This window comes from Saimiri boliviensis, chromosome 8, assembly GCF_048565385.1.
Source record: "Saimiri boliviensis isolate mSaiBol1 chromosome 8, mSaiBol1.pri, whole genome shotgun sequence".
Lineage (NCBI taxonomy): Eukaryota > Metazoa > Chordata > Mammalia > Primates > Cebidae > Saimiri > Saimiri boliviensis.
The window spans coordinates 64,762,796-64,782,623 of NC_133456.1; the positions used below are offsets into that span (position 1 = coordinate 64,762,796).

Sequence of the window (19,828 nt, forward strand, 5' to 3'; positions counted from 1 at the left end):
ATAGATTCCCTACAGGTGAAAAGGCAGTTGCTAGCATGGACCCTCACTGGGATCCTGACTCAGAACATAGGGACTGGAGTCATAGGCACCTATTGACCTGCATACTTGAAGGATTAAGGCAAAGTAAAGTAAAGCCCATGAATTATGCAGTGCTATCCACCGTAACTCAGAGAAAGGAAGAAAACCCAACAGCCTACCTTGAGCGATTATGGGAGGCCTTAAGAAAGTATACTCCCCTGTCACCAGACTCCATCAAGAGTCAGCTAATACTAAAAGAAACATTTATTATGCTGTCAGCAGCAAACCTTAAGAGGAAGCTCCAGAAGCTGGCCCTGGGGCCAGAACAGAGTCTAGAATCATTACTAAATCTAGCAATCTTGGTGTTCTATAATAGAGACCAGGAGGAATAGGCTGAAAGGTACAGAAGGGACAAGAAAAAGGTCGCAGCCCTAGTCATGGCCGTCAGGCAGGCAGACCTAAGGGGCTTGGAAAAGGGAAAGGCTCGGGTTAACCGCCAGTGTGGCAGAGCTTGCTACCACTGTGGCCTATTGGGACACTTTAAGAGAAATTGTCCCCAGAGGCAAGGACCACCTCCTCGTCCTGCCCACTGTGCCAAGGGGATCACTGGAAGGCATACTTTCCCAGGGGAATGAAGGTTCCCAGGGCCTGAGGTGGCTAACCAGATGACCCAACAACAGGACTGAGGGTGCCCAGGGTAAGTGCCAGCACAAGCCATCACCCTCACCCAGCCCCGGGTAAAGCTAACGATAGAGGGCCAGGAGGTCAGTCTTCTCCTGAACACTGGTGTGACCTTCTCAGTTTTGCTTTCCTGTCCTGGACAGTTGTCCTCCAAATCTGTAACTATCCGAGGAGCCCTAGGACAAGCCGTCTCCCAATATTTCTCCCTGCCCCTAAGCTGTAAATGGGGAGATGTGCTCTTCTCCAATGCCTTCCTCATCATGCCAGAAAGTCTCACTCCCTTACTAGTGTGAAACCTGTTAGCCAAAGGCAGGAACCATTATCTATATGAACTTCAAGGAGGAAATCCCTGTCTGCTGCCCATTATTTAAAGAAGTGGTTAATCCCAAGGTTTGGGCAACTGAGGAACAATTTCAAGAAGGCTAAAGAATCCCATCTCTCTCTTACCAAAGAAAGTACCCCCTAAAACCGAAAGCCAATATGGGGCTACAGGATACTGTAAAGAACTTAAAAAGCTCAGGGTCTAGTAAGGTTCTGTAATACTTCACTTTTAGGAGTACAAAAACCTAATGGACAATGGAGGTTAGTACAAGATCTCAGGCTTATTAATGAAGCTGTGATCCCTTTATACCCAGCTGTAGCCAACCCATACACCTTGCTCTCAGGAGTTAAAAAACAGGAGTTAAAAATCAGAGGTGCTGATTCTCTCGTAACTCTGCAGAAGCAGCTTAACTCTAGATGCCCTGGCTCTTCAAAATAGAAAGGCCCTGGATCTGCTAACAGCGGAGAGAGAAGGAACCTGTCTCTTTTCAGGAGAAGAATGCTGCTACTTTGTACCAATCAGGTATTGTCTTACACAAAGTTAAAGAACTCAGGGACCGAATCTAATGCAGGGCTAAAGACCTCCAAAAAGGGTCGTGGAGCTTAACAACTGGCTGTCCTGGCTCTGCCCTCTTCTAGGCAGTTTATAAGCATTCTACTGTTGCTGGCCTTCAGGTCTCTCATCTTTAGCCTTCTTGTCAAATTTGTTTCTTCTAGAATTGAAGCCACAAGCCTACAAACTGTCCTGCAAATGGAACCCTGAACATCCTCGGCTCGTGAGTTCTATTGTGGACCTCTGGATCAACCTGCACCCATGTAAGTTTCCCCTCTGGAGGAAACCTCAACTGCAGGACCCCTTCTACACCCTAATTCAGCAGGAAATAGTTAAAGAGCGATCAACACCCATGTTCCAACAGGAGTTGGACTTTCCTGTTCAGAGCGGGCACTGAGGGACTGTCTTAAAGAAACTTCTCTTCCCAGTCTGCTAGGGGAGGGGTTTCAAGTACAGGAATTTCCTAGTTCCCTGGGGCTCTTTGAGAACCTCCTCCGCGCCTCCGTCCTGTAGACCAGAGTGATTTCAAACGCAGGAATCTGCCGGCTCCCCACTTCAGGTCGCTGGGGCTCTCTGAGCACCAACTCCAGATGGGCCAGGTAAAATTCTTTGATCTTGCCTGTGAGAAAGCCATGTGGGGCTCTTTTGTCCCAAATTCCCTCCAAATGCTCTGGGGGGAGGGGGCTCTGTAACTCTGTTGTAGAACAAGTAGCCAATCCAGTATTAGAATCAAAGCAATCACTCCAGAGGAAGTTTGAAAGAACTCTTCTCATTGGACAAGGACATGAATGGGGCGGGAATAACTCAAGGGTTAAAACTTCAGCTGCTCCTATCTGGACGATTTTATGCTCTGGGTCCCCTTACCACAACAGCATGGGAGCTGTCTTCTCTCTGTCTCTCTGTCTCTGTCTCTCTCTCTCTCTGTCTCTCTCTCTCTCTCTCTCTGTCTGTCTAATAAATCATTCTTCTGCAAAACTCTTTGGGTCCACGGTTTTATTCATATGGCAAACTCACCATGCCTCCGGGACCCATTTCCCCGTTCTGTGGAGTTAAAGAGGCCAAGAACCTACGAGCTGGGTACCCCCTGGTAACAACGTCACTGCACTCCAGCTTTCCAGCTTAGGTGACAGAGCAAGGTCCTGTCTGTTTAAAAAAAAAAAAAAAAAAAAAAGTCATTTACAAAGCTAACTGATAAACAATGAAAGAAGTAGAAGTAAAATTAGGATGCTGAAGGAAATAAAAATATTTCGCCCCTAAATATATTTTGAAATGGCTGCTGCCAAGCCGTCTAACTAAGGTGGCCCTCTGAAACTATTTTGCCCTGGGAAAACTTGCATCTCCACAGAATCTCCATTATTGTCTCCCGGCCTTCCTTTCTAGGCCTTTCCCAGATGTAGGGGAGATTTGCTGAGAATCTGACATCTTTCAAAATCTGAAAAAATAAAAGATTTATCATCTATTCTCTCTGAGAGCTGCTACCTAGGAGGCTTCATCTTTGCAACAAGACTAACTTTACTAGCCAAGCCTCTTCCTTTCACCCTCCCATTACCTATCTTGCCACTAAAATCTGTTTTGGCCACACTCTGAGTCCAGTCTTGCTATAATTTCAAAATGGTATATGAGCTTCTGTACTCCATTGGGGGGTTGGATCTTCACTGAGAATGCTCCTGTGTGTATACAAGTTAAATAAATTTGTATGCTTTTTCTCCTATTAAAAAATATTAATAGCTAATATTTTAAAGCTATTAACTTCAAAGAGAATTTGGTGCCCAGTATTTTTCAAGAACCACGAGTCTAACTGTCATCAAGTCTAAGTGCCAATGATTAAGTGTTTCTGTCATCACTGCTTGATAAAATGTAAAAATTAAAATAAGAGTGAGCTACTTTTAGCTGTAAGGGGTCATTTTATAGGGCAAGAGTTAAATGTCAGGAACCAAAGAACAATTTGGGCTTCTGCTAATTGTCAGGTGGATTTATAAAAAGTATTTGACTTTACAGCTGTCCTTGGCAGATATTACAGCTGCCACGTATGCTTCAATATCAGGTATATTTTGAAATATTACATAAATTTTTAGTTGCTCAAAACAGAACTCCGATAATTTCCTATGCTTTTCTTCACCGAAACCTGCACAAGCCATCATTTCTCACTTAGTTAATTGTAAAACGCATTACCCGGCCAGAAATAACATCTGCCCTCAATTTTGTCCCAAATCTTTGGAGACTTTGCCAGTCTTGACATTTCCTTACACCTCTCAAGTCTTCCAATAGAGGTTTTGGGGTCAGACGGATCTCAAATTCTTGACTCTACCCCTACTAGCTGTTAGAAACTGGGCAACTTAAGAAGGCGAAAAACAGGAGCAGTAAAAACTACATGAAGTAATACGAATAAAGCACTTAATAAATAGGTAGTGCCAGGAATGTGTAGCTATCAGTTACCGTAGCAGCAGGAATCTCCTTCCTGAACCCCATGCCATACACAAAGTGTGCTACTTCATGTTTTCTTAATGTATCCTGTTGTCTCTCTGCGGTGCCTTTATCCACACCATTCCTTCCTCTGGCAGGCCTCTCTTACCTTTTGTTTTAGAAATCTAAATCTTTATGGTGTTGTCTACTTAAAGGCTACCACTAGGGTCCTTTTTGATTGGCTCCAAGTATTCTCCTCAGTAAACAAACTTACCTTCACGTGAAGTCTAACTACCCTTTAGACACAAACAAAAACATTTTTGTTGCATTGTCACTAGTCATGTTTTATACTACTAGAGAGTAAGTTATAATGAAAACAAACATTGTTTTGTTTAATTTTTATATCGTACTCCTTGAGAGCTAAAAATAGTAACTCACCATCTCATAGTGCCATCTTTATTATCACCATGGCAGCTAAGTGTTATTGAATGCTTTCCATGTGCTAGGCTGAGTGCTAAGTACTGATGTGTATCATGTCATTTAATCCTTATCACTGACCTCCTAAAGTAACTGAAGAAAGCAAATTCTTGCCAAAGGTTTTACAGTCTGCATCTAATGCTCATTGTCTCTCAACCATAGCTGATGCTCAGTAACTGTCAAGTAAATACATCAAATGCACATAGAGAAAAAAAAAACATTATATTAGCTTCCTTCCTAAAAACTTCCTTTTGAATATACTAATTTCCTGTAGTTGATTATTGAGTCTCAGGATGGATGTTGCATAAAAAATAAGCACAGAAAATGCTACATTCACCTACAGTTGTGACAGAGATTAACCAGCAATGTAATGTCTAATGTCCACTTCTTTTAAAAGCGTTCTTTTGGGTGGGCATGGTGGCTTACCACTGTAATCCCAGAACATTGGGAGGCTGAGGTGGCAGATCACTTGAGGTCAGAAGTTTGAGACCAGCCTACCATCGTAAAATCCTGTCTCTACTAAAAATACAAAAATTAGCTGGGCGTAGTGGTAGATGCCAATAATCCCAGCTACTCTGGAGGCTGAGGCAGGAGAATAGCTTGAACACAGAAGGCGTGGTTGCAGTGAGCGGAGATCGTGCCATTGCACTCCAGCCTGGGCAACAAAGAGACTCCATCTCACACAATAGAAGTGTTTTTTCTCCATCCGTATCAATTTTCCCTACCTCTCTTTGTCATTAATCCTAGTTCCTAGTCCATCTCTGCTTTCCAGCATGAATACTCATAACTCATAAATTGGATTATGAGTAGAATGAATGACTGAAATACTACATGAGCTCCTTAAATGTTTATCTGCTGTATAGGATTCAATGTCTATCTACAGGAAAGAGCAACTGTCTTTAGCATTGAACTTTTGTGGTTCATCTGAAAATACAAAGCTATTTTTCAGACATAGATGAGATAAACCTGTATCAAAAAAAAAAAATCTTCATTTCTCCATGCCCTTGAAACTTTCTCTGATTTAAAGACATGTTGTCTGCATAAAAGCTTGTGAGTGAAATTGTTTGTTTCTTAACCATATTAAAACTTTAAATATTGCATGCTTTAAAAAATCAATCTATTGAGGTATAATTTAAATGCAATAAAATGAACCCACTTAAGTATACAGCTTAATGAGTTTTGACAAATGTGTATCCTTATTCAACCACCGTGAATCAAGATGCTAGCTGTTTCCACCACCTTAAAAAGTTCTTTGATTTCTCTTTGCAGTCATTTCCTCCCAGTTCTACCTTCAGGCAACCACCACATTTCTTTCTGACCATGTAGATCAATATTACCTCTTTTACAACTTGACATAAATGAAATCATACTGTATGTATTCTTTTGTACCTGGGTTTTTGAGCTTTCTATAATAAATTTGAGATTCATTCAAATTCATTTTTTCATATGATATGAGCTATCATAAATTATTTTTTGGTTATCAAGGACATGGAGTAAAATATCAGTTCACGTTTATTTTTTCCATATGGATATTCAGGTATTCCAGCCATTTGTTAAAACGTTTTTCACTTTCTGCAGTAAATTGACTAGGCACCTTTGTCAACATTTCAATTGGCAATCAACTTGTCAGTTTGTTTTAGAATTCTGTATTCTGTTCCTTTGATGTATTTTTTTATCCTCATGTGGGTACAACTCTGTCTTAACTACTATAGCTTTATACAAAGTCTTGAAATTAGAAAGTCAGGTGGGAATTTTGCTCTTGTTTTGAGCTTAACTTTCTTTTCCATTTTTTTTTTTTTTTTGATCTATTCTAGGTTTTTGATATGTTCGTAGATGTTTTAACATCAGCTTATCAATCTCTATTAAAAGAGAGAATTTTAGTCATGATCGCGTTGGAACTACACATCAGTAAAGGAAGAATTGATGTCTTAACAACAGTAAGTCTTCTAAAACATGAACAGTGCATGTTACCATATTGATTTAGCTCTTGTTTAATTTCTTTAAATGTTGCAGTTTTCATTGTTCAGATAGCTCTCATTTTTTATTGCATTCATTCCTATGAAGTTGATGTTTTATGATGAATATATACATGCTATTTTAAAGTTATTTTCTAATTGATACAAGAGAAAATAATTAAATGCCATAGAATTTTTTGTATATTGATCTTATATCTTGTAGCCGTACTAAATTCAGTTATTAGGCTGGAGAACAGTGTTGCAATCTCCGCTCACTGCAATCTCCACCTCCAAAGTTCACGCGATTCTCCTGCCTTTACCTCCAGAGCAGCTGGGACTACAGACATGCGCCACCATGCCTGGCTAATTTTTGTGTTTTTGGTAGAGATGGGGTTTCACCATGTTGGCCAGGTTGGTCTCAAATTCCTGACCTCAAGCGATCCACCCACCTCAGCCTCCCAATGTGCTGGGATTACAGGTATGAGACACTGCACCCGACCTCTATTCAGGTTTTCTATGTACTTAATCATGTCATCCAGAAATAATGTCATTTTCATATCTTCCCTTTTCATCTGTAACCTTTTGTTTCTTGTGGCATTACATAGACAAGGACTTTCAGCACAATGTTAAGTAGAAGTAAGGATAGCAGACAACCCTGAACTGTTCCCAATCTTAGGGGAAAAAGATTCAGTCTTTTACTATTGTATGTGATATTGTAGTTTTTTCATAAACATCATAATGCATTGAGAAAGTCTCATTCTGTTCCTATTTTTCTAAGACCTCTTGTCATTAGTATGTGCTAATTTTTATAGAATGCTTTTTATGTCTTGAGATAATTGTATGGTTTTTGTCCTTTATTATAAAATATTTTGAAAATATGGGCGATAATAATAAGGCAACCTTTGATTTCTAGACTTAATGTCACTTGGTCATGATGTATTAAAGATTTCATGTGTTTCCAAGTATCATTTGCTAATTTAGTAAATATTTTTGCACCTGTATTCATAGTAGGTATTAGTTTTCTTCTTTGGATTGCCTTTGACTTGGTTTGTATCTTAATAATCCCAACTTATTAAGAAGGGATTGTTTTTTTCTCCTCTAACTTTAGAAATAATTTATTTAAGATTTTTAACTTAAATGTTTTAAGTAATTCATCAGTAAAGCACCTTGGTATGAATTTTTCTTTTGTTGGAAGGCTAGAAGCAAATTCATTTTGGTTAATAGATACAGGACTATTTTATTAATTTTTATTTACTCGTATCAATGTTAGTTTTATTTTTGTTGTATCGGTGTTAGGAAAAATGTACCTTTTATGATATTTGTCCACTTCATCTGTTTTTTTATTTATTGGTAAAAATTGTTCTTAAATATTTTTCTCACTATTGGATATATTTTTCTCTATTAGTGTCTGTAAGATCTGTATGGAGGGCTCCCTTTTCTTACTAATATGGATAATTTTTAATCACTTCCATCCCATTAATGTATGTCTATTCTTATGCCAGTATCACCTTGTCTTGATTATTGTAGCTTTATAGTAAATACTGAAGTTTAAAGTAGTGTCAGTTCTCCACAGTTTTTCTTCAGTATTGTGTTGGCTATGCTGTTTTTTGACTTTTCATGTAAACTTTAGTATCAGTTTGATAATATTGACAAAATAACTGGCTGAGATTTTCATTGGTATTTTATTTAATCTATTAGACCAAGTAGGAAAGAGTTGACATCATAACCATATTGAGTCTTTCTATTCATTTACATGAAAGTAAACTATGTTCTTCTTTTTCAGTAATTTGTATTTCCACATTCACATTAAATTATACATCCATAAAAGTCCTTCTTTCTCTCTTTCTTCTCTCCCTTTGCATTTTAATTTGGTTAGTTTCTCTTGTCCTGCCTTCAGACTGACTGATTCTTTCCTTGGCTGTGACCAATGTACTGATAAGCCCATCAAAGGCATTCCTAATTTCTGAAACAGTGTTTTTGTTTTCTAGCATTACTTTTCTGTCTTTCTTGGAGATTCCATCTATACCCTTACAATATCCCCTTGTTTCTTTTATTCAGATATAATTAACAGAAAGTAAAATTCACTGTCTTAATCATTTTAAAGTGTATAATTTCACAAATTTTAGTTTTGTCCATCAAGAGTATCCAATATCAGAATACTTTCATCATAAAAAATAACATACATAGTTCTCAATTTCTTCCCTCTGCCATCCCCTGGCAACCAAACATACACGTTTTGTCTTGATGGGTGTATCTATTCTGGACATGTTTTACAAATGGAATTGCACAATGTGTGACCTTTTGTGTTTAGCTTTATTCATTTGGCGCTATGCTTTCAAGAAATATCCATGTTGTAGTCATTATCAGCACTTCATCTATTTTTGTGTCTAAGTAACATTCTGTTGTCTAGATGTGCTCTAATTTACTTCCCATTCATAAGTTCCCATAAGTTTTGGTACATTGTCTTTCCATTCTTGTAAATTCTTGAGTAACTTTTGTCATTTTCTTTCTGATTTCTTTGACTCAGTGGTTATTCAGGAGTGTGTTGACTTCCACATACTTATGAATTTTTACAACTTTTTCCTGTTATTACTTTCTAATCTCATTGAGTTGTGGGTGGAGAACGTACTCTGAGAGACTTCAATCTTTTCAAAAAAGTATATGTATATTTTTGAGACAGGCTCTCACTCTGCCACCCAGGCTGGAGTGCAGTGGCATGATCACAGTTTACTGCAGTCTCAACTTTCTGGGCTCAGGTGATCATCTCACCTCAACTTTCTGAGCAGCTGGAACTGTAGGTGCATATCACCATATAGAGTTAATCTTTTGTATATCTAGTAGAGAATGAGTTTTGCCGTGTGGTTAGGATGGTCTCAAAATCCCAGGTTCAAGTGATCTGACAGCCTTGGCCTTCAAAGTGCTGGGATTGCAAGTGTGAACCACCACACCTGGCTTGTATGACTTCAGCCTTTTAAGATGCATCAAGATTTGTTTTGTGGCCTAACCTATGATCTATTATGAATAATTTTATGCCTATTTGAGAAAAACATATATCTACTCTTGTTGAGTGGGGTGCTATATAAATGTCTGCTAAGTCTAGTTGGTTTATAGTGTTGTCCAAGCCCTTTATTTCTTTATTATCTTCTGTCTTGGTGTTCTGTCCTTTATTAAAAGTGGGATGTTGAAACCCTCAACTATTATTATTCAACTATTTCTATGATTTATTTCTTCCTTCAGTTCTATTATTTTTTTTTATTTTCATCACTGTGCAGCTCTACTTTTAAGTACACATGTGTTTAAAATTGTTATATCTTCTTGATTGAATGATTCTTTTATAATTATATTATGTCAAACTTTGCCTCTTGTAATGATTTGTGTTTTAAAGGCTAACAGCCACTTCAACTTTTTTTTGTTTACTATTTGTGTAGAAAATCTTTTCCCATCCATTTACTTTCAACTTATTTGTGGTTTGAATCTGAATTGCGTCTTTCTAGGGAGCATATACTTGGGTCATGGTTTTGTATCCATTCTTCTAATCTCTACGTTTAATTGTGAGTTTAATACATTTAATTTAGCGTATAATAATTACTGAAAAGGAAAGACTGACTTTTTCCGTCTTGCTATTTGTTCTCTATTTGTCATATTTATTCTCAATTCTTTTGCTGCTGCTTTCTTTTGTGTTATAGCAATTTAATTCTACTATCGTTCCTTTTACCACATGATTTTGAGTTTTTTTCTTAATGGTTGCCCTGGGGAATGATGACTAACTTCTTAATTTATAAAAATCTAGTTTGAATTAATGCCAACTTAATTTCAGTAGCATACAAAAACTTTGTTCTTATGTAACTTTGTTCCCTACCCCTTTTGTGCTGTTATTATTAATAAATTCCATCTATGTGCATTGTGCGCCCATCAACATATACTCATAATTATTTATGCAGCTGGATTCTAAGTCATGTAGGAGAAAAGATGAGTTTTAGACAAAAATACATTGATATCTTCTTTTATATACACCTGTATGGTTACAGTCATATGTCACTTAACAAGGGGGATACATTCTAAGAAATACATTGGTAGGTGATTTTGTCATTATGTGAACATCATAAAGTGTATTTACTCAAACCTTGATAGTATATTTTTTATTTGTTTATGTTTTTTCATATGATAAACCAAATAACCCACACTATCACTGAATATTAATTTTTCTTTCTACTTAATCTGCAATGCCAATATTCAGTGCTATATGTCAAATGTCTGCATATGTTTCATTGTCATCTTATGCAACCAACATCATATACGTAGGCTGTCATTGACTGAAATGTTGTTATGCAGCATATGACTGTATATACTCGATCTCTATTGTTTTGGATGAGGTATTGTTAATCTTACCAAGGATATCTTTTATGGGCTAAGTTGCTTCTTTTTTGCTGTTTCCAGAATTCTGTCTTTGTCTTTGATTTTTGACAATTGACTAAAATGTGTCTCAGTGTAGATCTCTGAATTTATCTTACTTAAGCTTCATTGAAATTGTTGAAAGTGTAGATTATATTTTTATCAAATTTGGGAACTTTTGGCCATTATTCCTCCAAATATTCTTTCTGTGCCTTTTTCTCTCCCTCTGGTGCTCTTATTACATGTATGTTACTTTGCATGATGGTGTCTCAATCCTTTTCTCTTGTATTTCTCAGACCTGAAAATTTCCATCAACCTACCTTCAAGTTTGCAGATTCTATCTTCTGTCATCTCAAATATGCTGATAAGCATTTCTTGTAAATTTTTCATCTCACTTATTGTACTCTTCAACTCCAGAGTTGCTATTTGGTTCCCTCTTTGTAATTTCTTGTAAATATTCTCTACTTGGTAAAGTAGAATTCTCACACTTTCGGGTGTTTTGACAAGGTTACCTTAGCTTTGGAAATATTTAAATTGGCTGACTTAAGTGTTCTCTCTTGTTAGGACAATGTCTAGATTTTCTCAAAACAGGCTCCATTGACTGCTTTTTTCCTGTGTATAGAACATCCTTTCTTAGTTTTTCCCATGCCTCTTAATTTTGTTTTTGAACACTGAAGATTTTTGATAACACAATGTGACATCTCTGGAAACTATGTTAATCTCCCTTAGGATTTGTGGTGGTGGTTGTTTGTTTAGTAACTTTTTTGAATAGTTTTTAAAATCTGTATTTTTTGCTTTCTGTGAGATCTCTTTTATCTGTCATCTAGTGACTAGACAAAAATTTCCTTAAATTTCTTAAACAACAAATGTCCTAGTCTTTGCAGACAGGCTCCATGTATATAAGGGTATATTTTGAGCACCTTAGTCAGGCAGTTTCCAACCCTGCCTTAGCTTTCAGTTCCTGCTTGTGCAGATCCTGAAAGTGAGCTAAAGGACATAAGACCTCCTTTAGGCACTTCTCATATCTTCTCTGAGCATGCACCCAGTTCTGAACATGAATTTAGCCTTCTATATTTCCAGTAATACCTCTGAATTTTACATAACCCTTATTCGCCAAAGTATCTCATTTCTGGGCTTTTCCTCTCACGCTATTTAGATAGTCTATTTTATGCTACCCATCCTCCCCCATCAACCCCTGCCTTAGTCAGCAAAGACTAGAAAGCTTTTCTGCACATGTTTTCCACAAATACCCCCTGGATGGCTTTGGAGCCGGGCAAATTCTGAGTTAGGGAAGCCTTTGCGGCCAGTATGCTACAGTCAGCAGACAGATCAACTAAAGACAAATATTTGCAAGTGAAGTCAGCTATGCTTTCACGGAAATTGGAACCTAGAATGCAAGCTGTTATCTTCAAGGCTTCTGAGATAAGGAGTGAAGTAGAGTGAAGAAACGTGGGGGTTGGGGGAAGAGGATAAGTAAGACTATCAAAAGCTTGATGTTCTTACTGAGATTCTGTGAGTTTAGTAAACACTCCCTGAATTGCTGCAAGCTGTTGGTTCATTTCCAGAATCCTGAGAAGTTGATTGTCACAGTCCTTGCCCATTTTTTGGTGGCTTTTATGTAGGAACAAATTTTAGGGACTTCTTCCTCCATTTTTTTCTGATATCATCTTGCAGTCTTCCTTGTCTGTTTTTGCATTTTGTTTTCATTAGAACCTTCCACATATTAATCATTGTAATTTTAAATTTCTAGTCAGATAATTTTAACAGCTGTATTACACCAATGACTGGATCTGTTGTTTGTTTTGTCTCTTCAAAGTATGTTTTTCTCACCCTTCAACGTGCCAATAATTTTTTATTGAAAGCTAGATATGTTCTATTATCTAATAGGAATTAAAAGAAACATGCTTTTAAAGTGAGGATATATGTAAATATGGATAGGAATTGGGTTGTGTTTGATATTAGCTGTAGCTATAGGTGTCACAAGGTTCAAATTCCCCTTTTATATTCTTTGTTGTCCTTTTTTGTCATCTTCATTGACTTTGGTTTCCCTTAATTCTCTTCCTCAAATACTGTGTTTTTGCCACTTTTTCAGCTTAAGCCACTGTTATTGTTTGGAGCCCTATTTGTGTGGTGGTAAGGTACAGGAGAGGGAAAGCACTGTATAATCTTAGGATTGGAACTCAGTCTTTAACTGGGCCTGTGTTTGTGGGCCAAGCTTTGCCTTTCACAGTGTTTTTCTAGTGGTCTATTTCTTCCCCCTACTTATTGGATGTAGGAAGACTGGAAGGGTCCAGAGAGGAAGAATGACCTTCCCTTAGCTGGGAGAAGGCTGTGGTGACTTTTCTCTTGAAGAATACACTTTGGTTATGGAGGATGTTCTGAGAACATGTCTCAATGATTACTCTTTTTTTTTTTTTTTTGAGACGGAGTTTTGCTCTTGTTACCCAGGCTGGAGTGCAATGGCGCAATCTAGGCTCACCGCAACCTCCGCCTCCCGGGTTCAGGCAATTCTCCTGCCTCAGCCTCCTGAGTAGCTGAGATTATAGGCACGTGCCACCATGCCCAGCTAATTTTTTGTATTTTTAGTAGAGACGGGGTTTCATCACGTTGATCAGGGTGGTCTCGATCTCTTGACCTCGTGATCCACCCGCCTCGGCCTCCCAAAGTGCTGGGATTACAGGCCCGAGCCACTGCGCCCGACCAATGATTACTCTTTTCTTCTCCTTTCTAGAGTTATGAGAGAATCTTCCTCTGATCTTTCCCATGAGAATCCAGAAAGGTTTTAGGAGGTAAAGTCCACTAAAGTGTCAGGTATAAGAATGAGACCACAGGAGCTTTTCCCTTTTATGCTAGTCCACACTCAGTCTCCAGCAATTTTTTAAAATTACCGCTAAAATGCTTCTACCAGTTTATATTTTCTTTCCCAAGTAAAGCAGATCTTTGCTGTGTTTCCTTTATTTTCCTTTTTCTCCAGATTTAGGAGTCCCAGTTTATTCTGAAAACTCAGTTCGCCAATGGGTCCAAAGAAAGTCATTGACTTTCAGTTTGTTTACCTTTTTAAAAAATTATTATTATAAGCGCAGATTTCCAGTTCTTTTCATGTCAGAACTGAAAGCACATACCTGTGCATTTATTTTTCAGTTTTCATTTTGTCTGTGCTTCTGTTTGGGTAATTTCTATTGTTTTTACTTGAAGCCCACTGACCTTTCCTTCTTCAGTATCTCAGAGGGTGTTAATTTAAATATATAATATTGTATATTGTGCTACAATTTCCATCTGCTTCTTTTTTATGTCATTCATTTGTCTCCTCATAATATTGGTTTTGTTTAAATTCTTGAGCGTATCTCCTTCTCTATTATATCCCTGATTTCTGTCTTGTCTTTTTTTTTTTTAATACTGATTTTCCTCAAGATTTAGGACACAGCAGGTGTCTCCAATCCCTGGGCAGCAAACCAGTATCTGTCTGTGGCCTGTTAGTAACTAGGCAGCAGGAGACAAGTGGCAGGTGTGTCAGCATTACTGACTGAGCTCTGCCTCCAGTCAGATCAGCCACAGCTTTAGACTCTCACAGGAGTGCAGACCCTATTGTGAACTGTGCATGTGAGGAATCTAGGTTGCTGGCTCCTTATGAGAACCTAATGCCTGATGATCTGAGGTGGAACAGTTTCACCCCCAAAACACCACCACCACCACCACCCACCCCTCACTATTCATGGAAAAATTATCTTCCAGGAAACTGGTCCCTGGTGCCAAAAAGGCTGGGGATGTTGGGTTACAATATTGTGTGCTGCCCTTTTGCATATCTACTGAAGAAGTTTCTTTGGTCAGGCAGTTAAGTTATTTGTTGATTATCTGTTTTATTCCTTTTACTTCTTAAGATCCTTCTTTTTAAGCTTTGGTAGAGCAGGTTTAGAATAACTTTAGGCTAAGGCTAGTTAAGTCTTAATATTAATGGATGACTGCTGATTGCCTCAATGCTCAACAGGATCTAGCTGCTCTGTGTGAGTTGGGATATTCTGTTTACAGATCTCCTGCTTTTTAAAAAAATTTTGTTTTGCTTCACCAGATGAAATATTTCTGCTGAAAGTAATGATTAGTATTTAGCTGAAGGCTCAACAAACCTATGCAAGTTATCAGAGCCCTTTTTGTCTATAATTCCTTCCCAGCCTGATCTCTATCCCACAGCTCACAACTGATTTAGCTTTCCCAGACTCCACCTAGTGTCTCCTCAACTTGGCAGTATCTCCATTTACTGCTTGAATTCCTCTTAACCATGCCATGAGCCTGATATTGGCCCCAGGTGGAAGCTGTGGCAATATAAGATGTCTCATTTCTTACTCTTCTGTCAGCAACCACAGTTCTGCACTGTTGCTTCTCCAAATGTGTGAAAGCAAATATTTTTCCTATATTTGGTCAAGTTTTCTATTTATTTAAGATAAGGGGGCAAGTTTCATACTAGTAACTCTTTCATAAGAAGAAAAAGTTCTCAATTATATTTCACATGACTAGTTTTCCACGATATAAACCATTATAAGTTAATGGGATACTAAATTATGAATGTAACCACAAAATAACCTTGATTTTATGAAGATTTGTTTTTTAAGTTCTAATGAACTTTTTCTCATTTTAAACTATTCTTAAAATTTATTTCTTAATTTTCTGTTTTGCGTTTTGTGCATATTTACATATTAATACTGTTTTTCAGTTATTCAATTACTTGACAATTGATAGATCTTTTTCCAGGGTTTCTCAGTACACATTCAAAATTCACAAAAATAAATTAAAATTTACTGGAATAAATAACAACATTAACTAATATTTATCAAGCCCTAATTATGTATCAGTCACTGAGCTAGATTTTTGCATAGTTTATTGCATTGAACCCCTATACTGTCTTTAAAGGTTATTACTATTATTGTACTGACATTACAAATGAGAAGACAGATAAAGTAGCTACTATTTTTATATGCATTTTATACATAAAAAAGTAAATACTTAGAAAAATTGCATGCTCACTAGGGTGTGAACTTAGGTTCAATTCAGAAAGCTACAAATAGATGTTAGTTTCTCTTTAGAAAAAATATTGAGAATTTATTAGGTATGATTTAGTTTTTCTTAAAAAGTAATTTAAAAACCTAAAACTAGAGGGCTTTTGAGAGACTATGAAGAAAATTTTGTTGTTAAAAATTACTTTCAGTATCCGTTAGACATTTAAAGTCTTAGAAACATCATGTAGTTTATCTCAGTCTTTTATTTATTTTCATTTTACAGTTATTGGTATCATTATTTAGAAATATATTCCCCATTTCTAATTCTTTTACATATAAATATTTATTTATAATTAAGCTGAGTACCATTTGCATTTCTCCAAAGATCTCCTTACTGTGAAAATCTGTTCTGTTTTATTCTAGACATAGATTTATTTATATTCCAGCACCTCCCAATGCACTTTGCACATATTCTAATAGTATTCATTATGCATTTTTTGAATAAAAGAGTGAATGCAATAAGTAACAAAAGTCTGAAGTCTCATGTCTGCTCTCCAAGTTCCCTATGCCAATTACTCACTCTGTTTTATCATCATAGAATTCACAATCTCTAAATCACATAGAGTATGAACACATTATTGTTCTTCCATAGACAGCCTAAATTCTAACATTTTATTCATTATTTCCTCCCCTCACTTCTTTAGACTTTCCCCTCTCAATTGCAGATGTGCACAACAGACACAGATACACACACACACACACACACTCACTCTCATTCACTCATGGAAAACTCCTTCCAAACAGGAACCACAGCTTTTTCTCCTTCGAATATTTTATACCTTAGTTGTAATGAATGGAATCAGTGTGTTCATTAAAGACTTCCCACCCTCAAGGGAAGTTCTATATAGTATGATTTCTTGGTTGCTTAGCAGAGCAACGTACATCACCAAATTAGTTTGTATTTAGGAGTTTTTGCTGCTGCTCTTGCTAATATGTGTGTGTGTGTGTGTATGTGTGTGTGTGTGTGTGTGTGTGTGTGTATGCATGCACATACCATCTGCACATGACAATTTATTATATAGTCACTTTATTTTACAAAACAACCAGACACAATCCTCATTTCTAGAAAGACTTTGTAACATGTGATACGAAGTAACATTGTAATATGAAAAGGATCTCAAAAAGTTTAACCCAGGAATAACAATATAATAGAGAATATCTAAAATAATATTCCTATAATACATAGTAAAGTGACTGAAATGAATTAACATTAGAACAGTTCATAGGTTGTTGTATTAATACCACATATATGCCTGGAGGGGAAAGGGAAGTATGATATTGGAAATGTGTAAAATGTATTAACCGCGTAAGATTAAGGGCATGGATTTAAGTATTGGCTCTGGGTTTAAGTGTTAGCTCTGCAAATGTGAGCTGTAGGATCTTGGAGAAGTTATATACAAATTCTCTGATCTTCAATACCTGTTTTATGTCACTGTTTTGATGATTTATTAATTAAAAGCAATCTCTCCAAAATACTATTTTTTTCATCTATACTTTCACAACCGTTTCCATATTTATATATTACCTGTTATTTGCTTAATATTTCTATATGTACCTACCTAATGTTGGTCTTTGTGTTTAAAAGGAAAAATATAAATAGAAGCTGTATTTCTTCTAATTCATATGAAAATGAATGCATACATACCAATATGAGAAATGTATGTGTCTCTTCAGTGACACACATAGGAGGATTACTGTCCTTGAGTTAACCCTGTGATAACTCTAAACTGAAATGACTTAGAATGGAATGTAGTATAATATATAACTGCTGCCCAGTAAATTATGACTATAATTATTATTTGAAACTCAAAAATTACAGGCAGGCACTGCAAAATGATGTTTCAGTCAATGATGGACTGCATAAACAATGATGGTTCCGTAAGATTATAATGTTGTGTTTTTACTGAGTGCTTAAAACTCAGCAAAGGTTTTAACTGCCCTGTGAAATAAAGATTATACTTTCAGGCCTATCATTCAAGAACCTAGAAGATTGTATATCAAACTATGCTTCCAGTCTTATATCATAATACTTGCTTTTATTCAAATTGAACTATGGTCATGTGCCACATAAGATTTTGATTAACAACTGATTTATCTGACATGGTCATAGGATTGTGAGACCATACTTTTACTGTATCTTTACTATGTTTAGAAACACAAATACTAATCTTTGTGTTATGATTGCCTACAGTATTCAGTACAGTCACATACTGTACAGATTTGTAGCCTAAAAACAGTAAGCTATACCACATCGCCTAAGTGTATAGTAGACTATCTCATCTAGGTTTGTGTGTGTATACTCTGTGATGTTTGCACAATCACAGAAGTGCTTAACAATGCATTAATCAGAATATTTCCCCATTGTTAAGTGATGCATAACTGTATAATAATAATAAAACATATTGTATATTATTCAAAGTGTTTTTTTGTTGTTGTTGTTGTTTTGAGATGAGGTTTTGCTCTTGTTGCCCAGGCTAGAGTGTAGTGGCACAAACTCGGGTCACCACAGCCTCTGCCTCCCGGATTCAAGCGATTCCACTGCCTCAGCCTCCCGAGTAGCTGGAATTACAGGCATGTGCCACTACACCCGGCTAAATTTGTATTTTTAGCACAAATGGGGCTTCTCCATGTTGGTTAGTCTGGTCTTGAACTCCTGACCTTAGGAGATTCACCTGCCTTGGCCTCACAAAATGCTGGGATTACAGGCGTGAGCCACCACACCTGGCCTATTCAAAGTATTATTTAGGAAGAAGATGAAGTTTTACTGCAGTGGCTAAATAAATTTGATAAAGGGGTGCCAAAGTTTCGGGAAGTATCCTGATTTCATTTATGCAAACTCTGTTGTAAGACCATGTCACAATATTTGTTTTTCAATACTTAAGAAGGTAAATCATTTTGGTGCACAAGGTCTAGTGGACTGAAAAGAGACTGCATTTCTAATAAGTTTCTAAGTGCTGACGATGCTGGTTCATGGACCACACTTTATGAACCACTGCTCTAAATTATTTGGTACATCTTTCTTTCTTGTTCCTTCATTTATTGTAGTCCATCATGCGGGACTAAATCTATACCTAGAGGGAATAAATCCACATGAAATAATGAAAGACCATTTTAAGGTAAGAAATGCCTCCAAATTATTTGCATTAAGTTAGCTTTTTAAAATTTTGACCTTGACAACCTAATTCACTGACCTGAGCTCACTAACCCCAATGATTCTGAATCTTAGGATAAATCTCGTACTATATCTATTTCTGCTTTTAGTACTTTAGGACTAACAATTCTTGTTATCTGGAAGGAGAAAATGTCATCAATTTTATGAATAGATAAAATGTTTCTGTGCTCTAAATAGTTCAGGTGTTGACAAAGTTTCAATCACCAAATACTTTGCCCATTGACATAAAAAGGTCTGAATCACCTCTCACCTCTACCCCTCCCCAGTCTCAACCATAAAAAAGGTCTTCACATTTTGATGTATTCTTAATCTTTCAAGGGTCTTAAGAAGATTTAATAACACACTGGGAAGAATGACTTTGACCCCTAGCTTGAGTTCTATACTTAAATCCACCCCATGTTCTACCTTTCTGGTTATCCCTACTGGTCCCATACACAAAAATGATTCTACTTGAGATTCATGTTTACTACAGATTCATCAGTATCTGCCATGGACTTGCAAAGTATTTTTAAATAGATTTCTCCTTTATCTGTTTCCTTGATTTTTGACCCTTGTGTTATTGCCTTATAGACTCTATGAATGGTTCTGGCTTTTCTTTATTTCTAATGTTTATATCTTGTAATATCAATTGTCTCTTCTTTAGCTAGCTGTCATTATTAGTATTATTGTTTTTTGTAGAGATGAGGGTTTCACTTTGCTGTTCAGAACAGTATGAAAGTCCAAGGTTTAAGCAATTCTGTTGCCTCAGCCGTCCAAAGTGCTAGGATTACAGTGTGAGCCACTGTGCCTGGCCATGTTTGTGTGTGTG

The 19,828-nt window shown here is 36.9% G+C and overlaps 1 long non-coding RNA gene across 1 annotated transcript in view; it reads left to right on the plus strand.

Annotated features, from left to right (window-relative positions):
• The window catches only part of LOC141585394 (uncharacterized), a 29,698-nt gene extending 10,734 nt beyond the window's left edge, over positions 1-18,964 (plus strand). Inside the window, exons 3-5 of the long non-coding RNA XR_012518828.1 lie at positions 1,738-1,836; positions 6,268-6,390; positions 18,894-18,964. This is a non-coding gene — a long non-coding RNA (uncharacterized LOC141585394). The remainder of the gene's footprint in view (positions 1-1,737; positions 1,837-6,267; positions 6,391-18,893) is intronic.
• Positions 18,965-19,828: the final 864 nt, after the last annotated feature.